Here is a 14,691-nt window from a genome sequence, read left to right as displayed (position 1 = left end):
CTGCTAACATGGCCCGTTTGCTCAAAGATGGAGCAACTAATCCCCAATTAAAATGATCCACTACTGAGGTCCGGACTTCATAGACCCCTCCAATGTGAGCCTCTCCTTTTCAGTTCTTCTCTGCCCAAGTACTTTTCAACTGCTAAAAATTCTGTAGTAGAGAGCACAGCAGGCTAAATGTGTGAGTGTAAATAAGGTTGTAGTGAGCTGATGTCTCCAGAAATACGGTCTAGATGGCACATCTCAAACTTGAACATGCATTTCTATTCCCCAGAGCTCTTACTAAAATGCACATTCTGATTCGGCGGATCTGAGGTGGGCCTGGCATTCTACCTTTCTGCCAGGCTCCCAGGTGATGCTGCCGCTGTTCGTGCACAGCCCACACTTGCAGTGGCCCGCATCTACGCCGCCAATGTCTGGTTCTTCAACTGACTTTGTTCATTGCCTCTTCATCTCTGAATGTCTATAATATTAAAAAAAAAAATTCCCAAATTGTGATGGATGGCTTATATGTTCTATCTCATCAATCATCTCCTTACCTCATGACTTATACCTCTTATTATAAATGGACTTTTTTCTAGAACTCGGATAGTAAGTCTCTCCTATTTAGCCCAAATCATGCGCTGGGCTCAGTTTGCCTTCAGACCCCTAATTCTTTTGTCTTTTCTCATCCCCCCTTTTCTCATGGGCCCCAGGTGTAAACCTCCTCAGCCTTCCTACTCTTGTCTTACTTCAGGGATCAATCCCCATTCTGGTTTTCCTCCTACAAGTCCCTGTGCACTCCAACCTGATGAACACAGGAGTCTTAAAGAACCTTAGGGAACATCCACTCCAGCTCCCTCATTTTGCGGGTGAGCACACCGTGACCTAGAGAACAGAGGTCACACTCCCAAGGTAACCACCTTTCAGCCCTTGAACTTGGCTCTCTCAAGCTTCGTCGGCCTAAAAAGTCACCAACAAGGAATTGTTCAGTTGGCCTCAGGGTACGTCTGTGTCACACTTCCCTGCTAACATATTTGCAGTGAAGCAGGATCTTTCTGGAGTGATTCTAATGGTCATGGCTCCAGATACCGTGATGGGGTGCCTGGGGACAATAGCTTGGATGCTCTGGGCCTTTTTCTCCCACCTCAAATCTACACCGGAAGGAATTGTTCCCTTGGTTTCCGGCTTTAGAGAAATGGAGGTAAAATTCACATAACCTAAACTTTAAAAGAGAACAATTCAGGGGCATTTGGTAGATTTACAATGTTAGGCAACTATCACCTCTATCTTGTTCCAAAACATTTAATCAACTCAAAGGGAAGCGTGTTAGCATTTACTTCTCATTCCCCCTCCCCCAGGCCCTGGCAGCCGCCAATCTGCTTTCTGTCTCTATGGATTGGCCTGTTCTGGACATTTTATGTAACTGGAATTATACATCAGACGACCTTTTGTGGTTGGCTTCTTTCACCTCGTAGAACAGATTTAAAGTTCATCCATGTTGTATGTATCAATGCCTCCTTCCTTGTTATGCCTGAATCATCTTCCGTTGGCTGCATCTACCATGATTTATCCATTTGTCCATTCATGGACATTTGAGTTATTTTGACCTTTAGGCTGTGATGAACAGTGCTTTGGTAAACACTGCTGGACAGCTGTCTGCTTGAACCCCTGTTTTCAACTCTTCTGGGTAGACACCTAGGTGTGGAATTACTGGGTCATATGACGATTCTATGTTCAGCTTTTTGATCTGGATTTCATTTTACTGGTTTTGCTCTTCTCCCTGCTATCCCACGGTTTCACAATAAGGACAAATGAAAAGTAATCAGGCACTGGAGAAGTAGCTCACTATTTAGTATCTTCTCCACCAAAGGCCTTAAGCCACATCAGTCAATTTCAATTTATATTGTTATCTTCCCAGTCCACAACTTAACATGGCAGTTTCTGAAGGACCGGAGATTAGCCTCACACCAGCAAGTAGGAAAGTGAATGAGAGAAAACACAGAGCCTGGATAACTTTCCAGTTGCCTCTAAACCATCCAGGATCGGGGCTGGCCTCACAGGCCTGGTTCAGTGCTCTGCTGTCTCTCTTAAACATCTTTATCATTTTTGAACACCGGCCTCACGTTTTCATTTTCCACTGGGCCCCATACACGATGTAGGTGGTCCTTCCGGGAATCGGGAGTTTCTATCTTACGGCCATCCTGTACCCTGAATGACAAATTCGAAATTCTAAAATAAATTCTAAAATGGGAATGAAAAAAGCTACGTCTATCACTCAAGCTGGAAGTGTTCCAAATGTGGGTGGCTACCAAATAGAATGGTAATAGACAACTCAATTATATTTAAAAATACAAACCACAGACCAAAGCCAGACCGTTGCCACAAATGAATTTGCTGTGTCTACTCTTGGTGGCCTGAGCGATGAACTCAAAAAAGCTATCAGAGGAAACTGAACCCAAATAAGGACAAAGAGCAAACACATGCCTTCTGCTCTCCATGGAAAATTGGAGAGGTTTCCCTTCTTACGCCTTCAGGTACAACAAAGCAATGCCCCTTGTGCTTGGAAGGGCCTGGTAAAATTGGGAACTTCAGAGAAAACAGAATACTTTTGCAATCGGCTGCTAAGCCTTTCTGCCATCTTTGGGTCTCAGTAGGAATCAGGGTTCCTGGACTGGAGGAAAAATAAACATGTTGCTGATAAGCCCAAACCCTACCCTGCCCTTTCCAGTATGAGCAAGGAGAGTAGGGCCTGGATTTTTCCTAAGATAAGAGTAAACAGGTTTTTAGTTCAGGATAGAATCACAACTGCGGAAAAGCCAATCGGGCCTTGTTATCTGCTCTATCTGTTGGCTTTCAGCCGACTTCAGTGATTGCTCAATTGTGACGTCTTTAAAGAAATCTGGCCAACCACACCCTTTTCCCAAACTTGCTGTAGTGAAAACAATCTTCAGAAGATGGGGCAGAAGGGGGGCTGCCTCCGTCTTTGTTACAAGTGGCTATGAGAAGTATCATAGGAGACAGGTCCTGGAGGAGGGTGATTAACCTAACTGTCCGGTCCAGAAGCTTTCCAATAAGCCAGATGAGCAGTGATGTGGTTATATAATCGTAGGGCCCGGGTCAGGGAGGCATCTTAAACGGCAATTGACAATTTGCCATCAGGACACAGTTTGGGAGGAACCCCCATCAGGAGGAGCCAGGTTGGATACCAAAAGCAGAAGGACTCACTTTTATAGGGAAAGAAGAGGGGGGAGGACACCAGGATGGCTTAGCCGGTCAGGCGTTCTGCTCTCGGATTTGGCTCAGGTCCTGATCTCATGGCTCATGGGATCGAGCCCCACATCAGGCTCTGAGCTTGGTGGGATGCTGCTTGGATAGCCTCTCCCTCTATCCCTTCCCCTGTACTCACTTGTGCTCTCTCATTCTCAAATAAATAAATGTTGAAAAAAAAAAAAAGGAAAGAAAAGAAAAGAAAAGAAAAGAAAAGAAAAGAAAAGAAAAGAAAAGAAAAGAAAGGAAAGGAAGAGAGAGGAGTGTTTGGCAGTGGTAAGAAATACATTTCTATGGTTTCTTATAAGGAGTTTTTTATATGTTTCTAAGAACATCCGTCCACATCCCTGAGTGCCTTTAACTGTTCATAGCCTGAGTTAGAAACAAAAATAAAAAGGCGTAAGGTGGACCTAACGAGGGCAGGCTCACCCATAGTCCCTGATTTTCTTGAGTTTTGTGGGAGGGAGCATCTGTAGTGGCTTTGCGTTCTACTCTCAGGCTCCATGTGCAAAGCCTGGCCCGGTTTTCACACAGTTCTTCCTGCAGCAGGACAGACCTCGGGAGCACTGACCTCCTTGCCTTCTGGGCACCCGAATTCATTCTGGGCTATGGTCAGGGGCACCCTATGGACCCCTGCCCATTCTTTGCCTATGTAATCTTCCTCCAGTTTTAACAATCCTCGTCATTCTGATCTGTCTGGAATTGCTTGAACTTGCTTCTGTTGGAAGGTAAAATGAGATTCTAGTCGCTTTTTTAACTTATCTGTCCCCCACCCTCCCCACCGAAATGTACTCCTTGAGGGCAAGAGTCTCATTATACTGACCATTGTGTTCCCAGGGCCCCGGACAAGCTTGGTACACAGTTAAGTGCGAATGTTAGTAAATGTTTCCTGGGGTTTTGCCAGATGAATGAAGCAGAGACCCTTTCAAGACCTTTCAAGCATAGTATAGTGTCGTGCTTTGGAGGGGAGCTTACAGGACTGGGTTACTCGGGTCCCAGCTCTGTTATCTTTCTCCTTGGGCCTGTGTCTGAGTTACTTAGCCTTCCTGTGCCTCCTTTTTACCATCTGTACATTGGGTCTACTGATAAGCTCAGTTTTCCAAGGTTGTGGACGTTAAATGAGTTAAAACTTTGACCGTTGCCTGGAAAATGGTAGGCACTCAACTGCGTTAACTCTCATTACTAGTTACAAAACTGTACTGATGATCTACTTTTGGGTTCTTGTAACCTCGTCCCAGCCCCACTGCTCCCCAGCAAAGCAGTTGTTCGATAAAATATTTCCTCCCCATCATTAAATACCTCATCACCTCCCTTATGATTGTTGAATTACAAAGGGCAGAAATCCCTATAGGAACGAATGCCACCAAATCCACACTCAATAAGGCTAATGCTTAATAAATACCCAACTGGCAGAAAGAAAAGAAAAGAAAATGGGAGCATGGACTTTTGGAGCCACTTGAATCTCTCAATGACCTAAGCATTTATAACATATAGGGAGTTTTGATGAATCATTTTCGGTTATTCAACATAAAAAGGATTTGCTTATACATGGCCATATTGGAGTAGATTTGGTTGCTATTCCATATTGTCCATTAATTCTACACTAGAAAATGGGAACAAAGTCAGAATAGTGAGTTAAGGGTCACAAAGTGCACACTTTCTGCCATCTCCGCCACTTCGGAAAACGTCTGCCTGTGTCCTTGTGGAAAACGTGCAAAGTCATAAATACGCCAAGTGTGTCTTGCTGTGTTATTCTGAACACGCCTCTGGGGGTGGGGCCGGGAAGGTCTAACTATGAATTATACTTCATGTTCAGGGGAGAAGGTCCCAGCAGGGAGCCAACTTCTACCACAAGAGCAACCGGGATCAGGAAGCTGGTGGACAGGAGCCTGCGGCTTCCCTGGTGGGTGTTTGCGCTGAAACTGCTGTTACACAGATCTGTTCATTTGTGTGCCCTGAGGCTGTGGTCTCTTGAGAGGCTCCGAGATGCCAGGCAGTGGTCACCCCTGACCGCCATCCACCAGCACCAGCTTGTGTCCCTGGTAACCACCTATGTCACCAGACTTCTCGAACAGTCTGTGAACAGCGGTATAGCCTTACTGAACAAGGGAAGAAAAAGATAAGAGAGAGGCAGGTACATGTGAAATGGTCTGAGTGGTGAAAAAAACAAAAATTCCACTTGGGAATAAGACTGGAGGAAAAGACCCTGCAGGGGCGCCTGGCTGGCTCAGCCCATGGAGCGTGCAACTCAGGATCTTGGGATTGCGGGTTTGAGCCCCACGTTGGTGTGGAAGTTAAAAAAAAAAAAAAGGTGGGGGGATCCGCAAGTTAGCAGAGGTTACATTGGGCTTTTATTTTGTAGCTGATTTTTATTGTCTCCTTGATGTGTGTCTATATTTTCTTCAAATGTCTATAAAAAAACGTAGGCTGCTATGATCATATAAAAAGGGACTCAGTCCTGTTTAGAAGACTCCCTATGACTGGGGGAGAACCAGTTTGCAGCCACATGTACAGGGCCACATGTGTTGGAGAGGAAACCTGCCAGGCCTCCTGCAGGCCAGGCCGGCACACGGGGCCTCGCTGGAAGTCCTGCCAGCAAACTCCACTCTGAAGGGCTCTGCTCCTTTGCCTGCTGGGAGCGCCCCGCGAAGGCACCCCCATCCTCTCCTATCGGCCTCCTCAAGGGAGGCCTACTAGGCCACACCGGAAGCTGGGGGCGGAGCTGCCTCGGGAAGGAAGCTAGGTGTGCTTCAAAGACCCCTGTTGGGCTAGTTACTCCCAGAGGCCCACAGGCCACAGAGGGGGTCCCCTGACCCGTGGAGACCAGTGGCAGCAGCACCTCCCTGTTGTGAAATCTTGTGTTTTGCTGGTCAACCTTAGCTCAGTCCCTCAGTAAGGGGAACGACCCGTGGCCTCAGCTGGTGGGTCTGAACAATTTCCTGGCTTCACGAAGAGGGACAAAGTTATGATTTCATAAAAGCTCCTGCTCTTTGGGTGGAAGATTAGACTTGTTTGGACATTTTCACTTTCTTACGAACTCGTCGGTTCTCCTTTTGCTTGGGGAAAGGGTGTTTATTGGGTGTCCTAACATATCGCTTCTTTTTGAAGTTCTAATATGGAAAATAATGGTTGAGGTATCGATACCCATTGACCATCCACTGAACCTGTCAAAGGATATGGCATTTGTAGCGATGCTAACAGGTTCAGAAAATAGGGTTTGAAAGGCATGAGGAGGAGGAAGAGGAGGAGGACAAATTGAAGGAAATTGCCATCCAGGGAGAGTTATCTAATGACTCCGTAGATTTCTCATCTGACCCAAGCGCCTCCTTTCCCATCTGCTCTACTCTGATGTACTGTTATTTCTTGTCTGGCCTTCTGTCCAGCCACCTCCAAGGTTTTTCTCTGTGGAAGTATCTCATCTTCCCTACTCACCTCGAGCTCCTCAGGGGCACGTGCTGGGCCGCCGTTGTTGTTTTCAAGTCTTCGTGGCTTATCTCCCTCCTTTGGAAATTTACCTTCTCTTGGGTTTGACCCGAATCCTGTTGAAAACCCTTCATTTCCTTCTTTAAATATCTAATTGCTGGTCCTTGGGGGTTCACCTGAAAGAAGCTGGGGGGAGGCAGGGGGTGGTCTGTATGTGGCCTTTCCTCTCTCAGAATGGGATCAGGATCAAGACAGAAATAAAGATTCTAAGGAAAACCTGTGGTTTCAAAATCTGGACCCAGAACTTCACGTGGCGGAAGGGTGGGGCATGGGGGTGAGACCGAGGTCTGGGGCTGCCTGTGGAGGAACGACTAGAAGTCGCCCGCTCCTTCCCCGCATGGTTCCAAACTCAACAACTCGGGAAGTCGGTGACTCTGAGGAAATGAGGATAAAGATCTCTGTGTGAAGGGAATGGGAACCAGCCACGCCAAAGATGGCAAGAGACCTAAACGTGACCTAAAATGAGGAAGACCCCGGGGCTGGAGTCCAGAGTGAGAAGAGGAGGCAACAACCAAGAAGAAGGAACTGAACATTGGGAATGTTCGGGAACTTTAGCCTAAGGGCAAGACTGTCACAGGATATGGGACTGGGCCCTGAGCTATTTCGAAAACTCAGATGTTCCCGGGAGGCCCAGGCCTGAAAGGCTGGGGTGTCTGCGGATTTCAGATTGTTCTGTAGTCATGACCTTCATTTCCAGTGTGTGAGAGCGGTTTGTTGGCAGCTCTTGGTAGAATTCTGAACATGTTTATTTGGGTGGTCTTCATATTGCCTCGCTTCCAGCAAATTCTAGAACTTTCACAGATCTCTGGGAGTACAAGGATCTCTTCGAAAAGCCTTTCACTCATTCTTGGAAACAAACTTCCCAAAAAGAAAAGTCGACAGGACATACATCTGAGTTTATGTACCAGAAAGGCACTCATGGCTTTTAGCGGCGCACCATTTTTCTCAGAGAGATCTGGAATGAGTTCCAGGAAGAAGCAGCAAGGCTCTCTGGGCACAGTTTTGATGCGTTCCTTCCCCACAAGCTCTTTTCCATGCGGAAATGCTGCTGGACCGGGAGCTGATTCATCCGCAGTGTATCTGTACAAGCCGCGCACTCTGCACACACTGAAAATAAACCACATTGACCCGAAGTCCCAGCAGTGGGGGCCGTATGAAAATGGGTGCTGATGCTTTCTCTCTTGCAGCCTCTTCATCCTCCCTCCCAACCCTCAAAAGAGCAGCTGACCCCAGGGAACCCCTACTTTCACTAAGATGACACATTCAGTTTGATGAAACAGACTCCCACTTTCCCTGCAAAGGCACGCGCTCCTGCGCTATTCTAGCTTTGAAAATAAACTTGGGGAAGAGAATTTCCAAAGCCCCCTTGGGTTTGAGAAAGACCCACGTGGCAAATTACCTTTCCTCTGTCTTAGCAAAAAGCAAGGTTTCAGGGAAAACCTGGAACTCCATGACGTCCCCCACTGACGGTGTTGACTTCTGCCCAAGAGGGTGCTGTGTTCAGAACAAGGGCCAAACCAGGCCACCGTGGTGGTGCTCAGGCGTGTGGACCACGTTGCTGTCTGTATTCCATTTGAAGCTTTGCCTCTAGGCCCCTTTGGGTTAACCTCTTCCCTTTGGGGGGTGAAAACCAAATCAAATAATGGTGAATGGTGAGCATCAGAGGATTTAAGAATCTTCCCCCGTGTGGGTGCTCATGAAACTAACTAGGAGAATAGAGCCACCGTGTGCTGTCATTACCGTCTAGCTCCTTGCCTGATGCTGTGTTTTGTTCCCTTAAAGCTTCTAATGGTCCAGTAAATCAGAGCTTTGACATTACCCATCACTTTTTGCAATCCGAACACCCTGTGCCCTAATCTAGGATGGGTCACATCCAACAGGATTTACTTTTGATCACATTCTGTGGAGTCTTTCCACCCTTCAAAGTTCCGCTTCAGCTTACAACTGGTTGTTCCCGAAGTTTCCACTGGTCTCCTTAAGGGTGACCAAAGGAACGTCTTGTACGCGGAGACAGAAAGCCAGCAACGGGGCGTGCCAGACCTAAAAACAGTGTCTAGGAGTTAGCAGCAAAGTAAAACCACCCTCAAGCCCCATGCTGCTTTTCCTTGGGCAGGTTCTTATCTGCTGTGAACTCGTGTTCCTCCTTCTTTAAGACTCACCCTGGCATCATGGTGAAGGCCATTGGCACTGGTCCCTCCTATGTACCTTTAAGCACCTTGCACAGTTTTCATTCCAGCATGTTCCTCGTGGTTTGGGTGTTCCCCTTCCACAAAGATTTTATTTATTTATTTGAGAAAGAGAGAGAGAGAGAGCACAAGCAGGGGGAACAGCAGAGGGAGAGGGAGAAGCTGGCTCCCCGCTGAGCAGGGAGCCTGATGCAGGACTTGATCCCAGGATGTCAGGATCATGACCTGAGCCAAGGCAGATGCTTAACTGACTGAGCCACCCAAGCGTCCCTTCCTTGTGGTTTTATAACAATTTCTCCACTTGTCTGTCGCATCTAACGTCCAGCACCCTCTCTCGTCTGTGATTGGGTATATTCTTAACTAGTACCCAATAAATGCTTTCTACTCATAATTCCCACAGAATGAGGTTTCTGAACATCAGCTCTATTGACATTTGGGGTCAGATCCTTCTTTTTTGGGCTGTACGATGTTTAGAAGCAGTGCTGGCCTCTACCTGCTAGATGCTGGTAGCAGCTCCTGCTCTCACCCTCCGCCCCCCACCCCCAAGTTGTGGTAATCAAAAATGCCTCCAGAAATTTCATCTGGCAAACATTCCCTTGGGGGCAGAGTACAAAATCCCCCCTCTGCTCTAAGCTAAGACTACAGATGCTGGGGCAGTGATCAGACCCTACCAAGCTATCAAAACTGCCTCCCTCCTTATAACTAATTATTATAACTAATTATTATCACTAATATTTGGCCCATGCAGCCTCCAGATTCTACTTTAATGGCATATTTTCAAATCATAGTAAAATATAGGTTAAAAACAAAGATCCCTGAGAGGTAGGTTTACTTGTAGGTTGTCTAGAGTAGTAATTAAGAGCAGAGTGTTGAACCTACCACCTTCAGTCTGAAATTCAGTTCTCCCAGATACTTTCTTATTTTAGGAGACTCACTTGTCTCACTGGGCTTCCTCAGCTGAATAATAATCCAGGCCATCTAAATCATGATCTAGAATAATAGTGCCCAACCTGCCAGAAAAGGTTGTTGAGAGGGTTAATATTTGAGTTAAGACTGGAAAAGCTCTCAGAAGAGTGCCCTGCACAAAGTGAATTAGGTAGAAACATCAGCTCAAAGCCAGAAGATCAGATTTTCAAGAGACTTTCAAATGAGAGCACAATTTTTTTTTCAGAAGTATTTGGAAGCTTTAAGTTTCCACTGCTAAACAGATCAGAGTAGAACCTGCAAAATGTGCAAAACATCTCGATATCGCCAATATTTTAGCATTGAGTTTTGAAATTAGGGTCAGCTCTCTAAGTTTCTACTCTCAAGACTTGACCTTCCCTCAGCTGAGATTCCAAGTACATATTTTAGAAAATAAGAGATACAGTGAGTCTCAGTAGATAAGATCCTGGGAAGTTTCACAGCATCTTGGGTGCACTCGTCATCGGATTCATACCTACTAGAAGCAAAATCCCAGAGGAAACCGGTTGGCTGCCATTTTTGATGAACGCATTCAAGTTGCTTCATTGCACTCTGGGACATTGAGCTGTTAATCTCCAGGGAACTTCTCTTTTTAAAACTTTCTTCCCTTTTTAAAATATAAAGATAAAAAAAGTTTAAAAGTTGAACAGAGGTCATGCCTTTGTTCTCACTGTGCTGTGGTTTGGGGAGACTGAAATGAAAGTTCCATGTTCAGAGGTCAGTCCAGACCAGGACACGTGGGTAAGCTTCTGTAGATATTAGCCCTTAGTGTTCCTAATATTTCATAACCATTGGGGAATTGATACTCTTTCAAGCAGGTTCATGTTCCCAAGCTCATGTGATAGTAAGAGAATTAATCAAAAATTGGGGGAAGGCGATTTTAGCCCCACTCTGGAGAGAAGAGGACCAAGACAAAACCACAGTGAGGACTTTGCCCAAGGTCTCCAGTGAATTAGCACCAGCTGGACCTGGGACAGGATCTTGAAGACCCTGAGGCCTGTGTGTCTTTTTATTGATTGATTTTTTTTTTTTTTGATTATTGCTTCTTGAAAATTAATGTGTCTTCCAATGACCTGAAAATCATGTTAAAATGCAGATTCCAATTCAGCAGACATGGCCATGGAAGGCTGAGATTTTGCATTTCTGAAAAGCTCCCAGAAGATTCTGAGGCTGTTGGCCCAAAGACCACACTGTACTTAGAAGAGCGAAGGTCTATAACTGATTGCCTCAACCTCTGGCATTTCTGAGGACTTGATGCTAATTTTCAGTAGAATTCAAGAAGAAAGAAGTGTGCAAAAGTTTCATAAAACATATCATGGGGATCACCTCCCAAGTGATTATCTTCCCACCACCATGAAGTTACGTGGAAGCTGTTACAAAATACGCATTGCCCTTTATAGCGTCAGTACAAACAGGCATCCCAAAATTTTGCCACGGCCCATAGTCAACCAAGTTTTCTGTGCTATTGGCTGAATGGAAGTCCAAGGGGACCCACAGAAGTCCCTCTGGTCCTTCTACTTCTTCACTCAGAGCCAACAAGCTCACTTACAAAGGGGGGGGGGTCCCATCAAAAAAAACATTCCTCTTTCTTCTAAAGACTGAGTGCTCCCTCTCCATATACACTCGTTTTTCATTCACACAGTATCTCAGCTATTTTAATTTTGTTGTGTAACCTAGGTCACCTAAACCAAATACCCTAAGAACTCATTCCAACTTGTGTGTCACATTTCATACCATACCTGAGCTTTCCACAGATCACATGGCAGAAAAAGCAGTCAGGTGTTTGCAGGGAGGACGGCCCTCTTCAATCAGAGACAGCCAGGCTGCCCTAAAAAGTGGGGGCAGATATGTAGGAAAGGTTCAAGTGCAGTTTCAGAAAATCAACTCATTTCGCTCTCTCTCTCTCTCTTTTTCTTTTTCTGTTTATGTGTATGTGCACTTTTACTTTTAGACTGAACTATCTTTTCCTATTAAGGGGGAGATCAGCAAGCTTTTTCGGGAAAGGTCCAGATAGTAAATATTTTTGGCTTTACAGGCCATAGGGTCTCTTCTGAAAGGACTCACTGTTGCTCAAAAACTCACTGTTGAGCTCAAAAGAGCTCAAAATTTGCCACATACAAGATGTAAACAATGGAGGAGGGCCGTGTGCCAAATAGACTTTATTCGTGGACACCGAAATTAGAATTTCCATTAATTTTCCCTTGTGGCAAAATAGTATTTTCCTTTTGATTTTTCTTTTTCCCATTTAAAAATGTAAAGACCGATAAATAAATAAAATCTTTAAAAAAAAATGTAAAGACCATTCTCAGCTCTCAGGCTGTATGAAGACCGGTGGGTAGGATTTGGCTCATGGGCCCTGGTTTGCTGACCTCTACATTAGAGTCATTTGAACCCAGCCAAAGGCAACAGTCTTGTATATTGTAATGTTAAAAGTTAGATGTAGAATATTCTTCCAGATTTCCTGCGTTTATGATGGCAGCTTGAAAGGAAACCAAAGCTGTGTGCTGGGAACTGTTCTAAGTGTTCTGCAAATGTTTTTTTCATGTTAGCTTTTGGTATATAATACATTCTCATTTCCTAGGGCTGTTTAGTTTGTGAATGTGAAACCTTCAACTTCCTGTGTCAGCGTCAAGTAGCTAGGTTTTCCTATTTGTTTAAATTCCTTTAGTGGAGTGCTCGCTTCGGCAGCACATATAATAAAGTCCTCTAGTGGACTCTCACCTTGTATTTATTTATCTGAGTTCCAAAGGCTGACCATATTCATAGCAAGAGTTTGGAAATGTAAATAGTCATTTTCTGCAAAGGAATATATTCTGACCGATTCATTTTACTGAAACTTCCTAAACTATGTACTTTCAGTCAAGTAATAATGAGAGTAATATGGGCTTGGGGCCAGGTTCCTCAACCCTGTGGCTTGCATATGTTATAACTGCAAAAATGTGGTTGGATTTTTTTCATGGAGGAATTCTATGCATAGTCCAGAAACTGATCCAGAGTGAAATTGATTTTTGTAACACCTATCTTCAACAGGGTTCATGTGCTTTTCATGTATGCAAAAAAAAAAGAAATCTTCTATTTTGTTAGATATTTTCTTTTGCATATTTCATTTTACATCTGACCCAATTGCCCATCAGACTCCTTTCTACTATCGCCATACACATGCCGATTGATCTCCATAGCCTCCACCGTAGTAATTTCTCTGACATCTTGAAATTAATTTTCTCCAAACACCTCATTTGTCTATCCCTCCTGTTGGTAACACTACCCTCACACAAGACACGTGGGCTTTTTGGTTCGGCATTCTTCTTTTAGGGCTTATGTAAACCATCACCTGATTGCTCATCTGATGGATATGGAGTGAATTTACTAACCAGAATATCTTTTTGTGACCCATAAAATTAATTTATTTCCATCAAGCGAGTTTATTTGGGGAACGGGCCATCAAGAAACATCTGAATCATAATCACTTTTGGAACAGTCCTTGTACTCCATAAAAACAACACGGACTCAGGCCCGCTTCCAAGGCTCTGAGCTCCTTCGGACTCAGGAGAGCAGAATGGAGCGGCTCCAGCCGCAGAACGCGAATGAAGAGAGTGCCCTTGGACCTGGGTCGGACAGGCCACTACACCTGTGGGCAGGAAGGAGCTCAGATCAAGGACATGCCTAGGTGGCCTCCTGATGGAAGCACAGTGTCCTGGAGGAAAGGAAGAGAACCACCGGCAGAACTCTGAGTGAGCAAATCTGCAGTGTTATCTGGACCCGGCTAGTCCATGTGTGCTTAATTTGGCGGTTCCTAAAACTGAAGGGTGAAGAAAGGAGGTACATGCAGTCGGCACATCTTTACCTGTTTTCAGTGACTTAAGGCTTGGAAGAAAATTGACTAGAAGGGGAGCAGAGCCGTGCTCAACAGGAAGCCCGCTGGGTTTGCCCTTTGCGCTTCAGCCCCATTATTTCTTGCTTGGCTGCCCTGCTGCGGGGGAGGCAGGGACAGAGCTGATCCCAACGCCGTTCCTGTTAACCCAGGGGGAGTTGTCTCTGCTGCCTGCTGTACCAGAATCACCCTCCCGATCTTGCGATGACATTTGGCAATGCCCTGGTGTTCCCTGAGGACACCTTCTGATGAAATTTACCCTCAACACCAGGCTCCCAGGGGTTTTCATTGCAGCTTGGGTAACTTTCTGCTGCCACGGCACAGGGGAGCCAGTGGAACCTTTCCTCTGAAGACCAAGCCCGGGGAATCATGCATTTTCCCCACAATGTGTCAGGCAAAACAGGAAGCAGTGGACCACTGTGGTCAGCTGACGGAAGCGCCCCAAACCCTTCGGTGCACACTTCTTCCTCCTCAGCACTTGTGGCATCTTGGCTGGGTCAGTCTCTGTCGTACCGCTGGAGGCCAGAAGCACCTCCCGATTAAGTATGACAGCCAAAATTGTCTTCAGGTGTTACCCAGTGTCCCTGGGGAGGTGGGGACAGCATTGCTCCCAGATGAGCACCATTCTCTTGTATGGGGGAATTGTGGGGTTACACATGACCCCTAATAGGATTCCTTTTAGCTCTGCTCCTTTTGGTGCACTTGTCGTTCCCAATTTTGAAGTATACAAGAGGCAGTCATGCAGGCTTCTAGAACTGTCAAAGCAAAGCAGGTGCTCATTAAAAGTATAACGAGTCAGGACGCCTGGGTAGCTCAGTCAGTTAAGTGTCTGCCTTCGGCTCATGTCATGATCCCAGGGTCCTGGGATGGAGCCCCGCATAAGGCTGCCTGCTCAGCAGATGGGGAAGAGTTTGCTTCTCCCTCTGCCTGCTGCTCCCC

Source organism: Lontra canadensis, unplaced genomic scaffold, assembly GCF_010015895.1.
Source record: "Lontra canadensis isolate GAN:19392208 unplaced genomic scaffold, GSC_riverotter_1.0 scaffold68, whole genome shotgun sequence".
Taxonomy (NCBI): Eukaryota; Metazoa; Chordata; class Mammalia; order Carnivora; family Mustelidae; genus Lontra; species Lontra canadensis.
The sequence above is the reverse complement of the archived record's forward strand: the minus strand, read 5'-3'. Positions refer to the sequence as shown.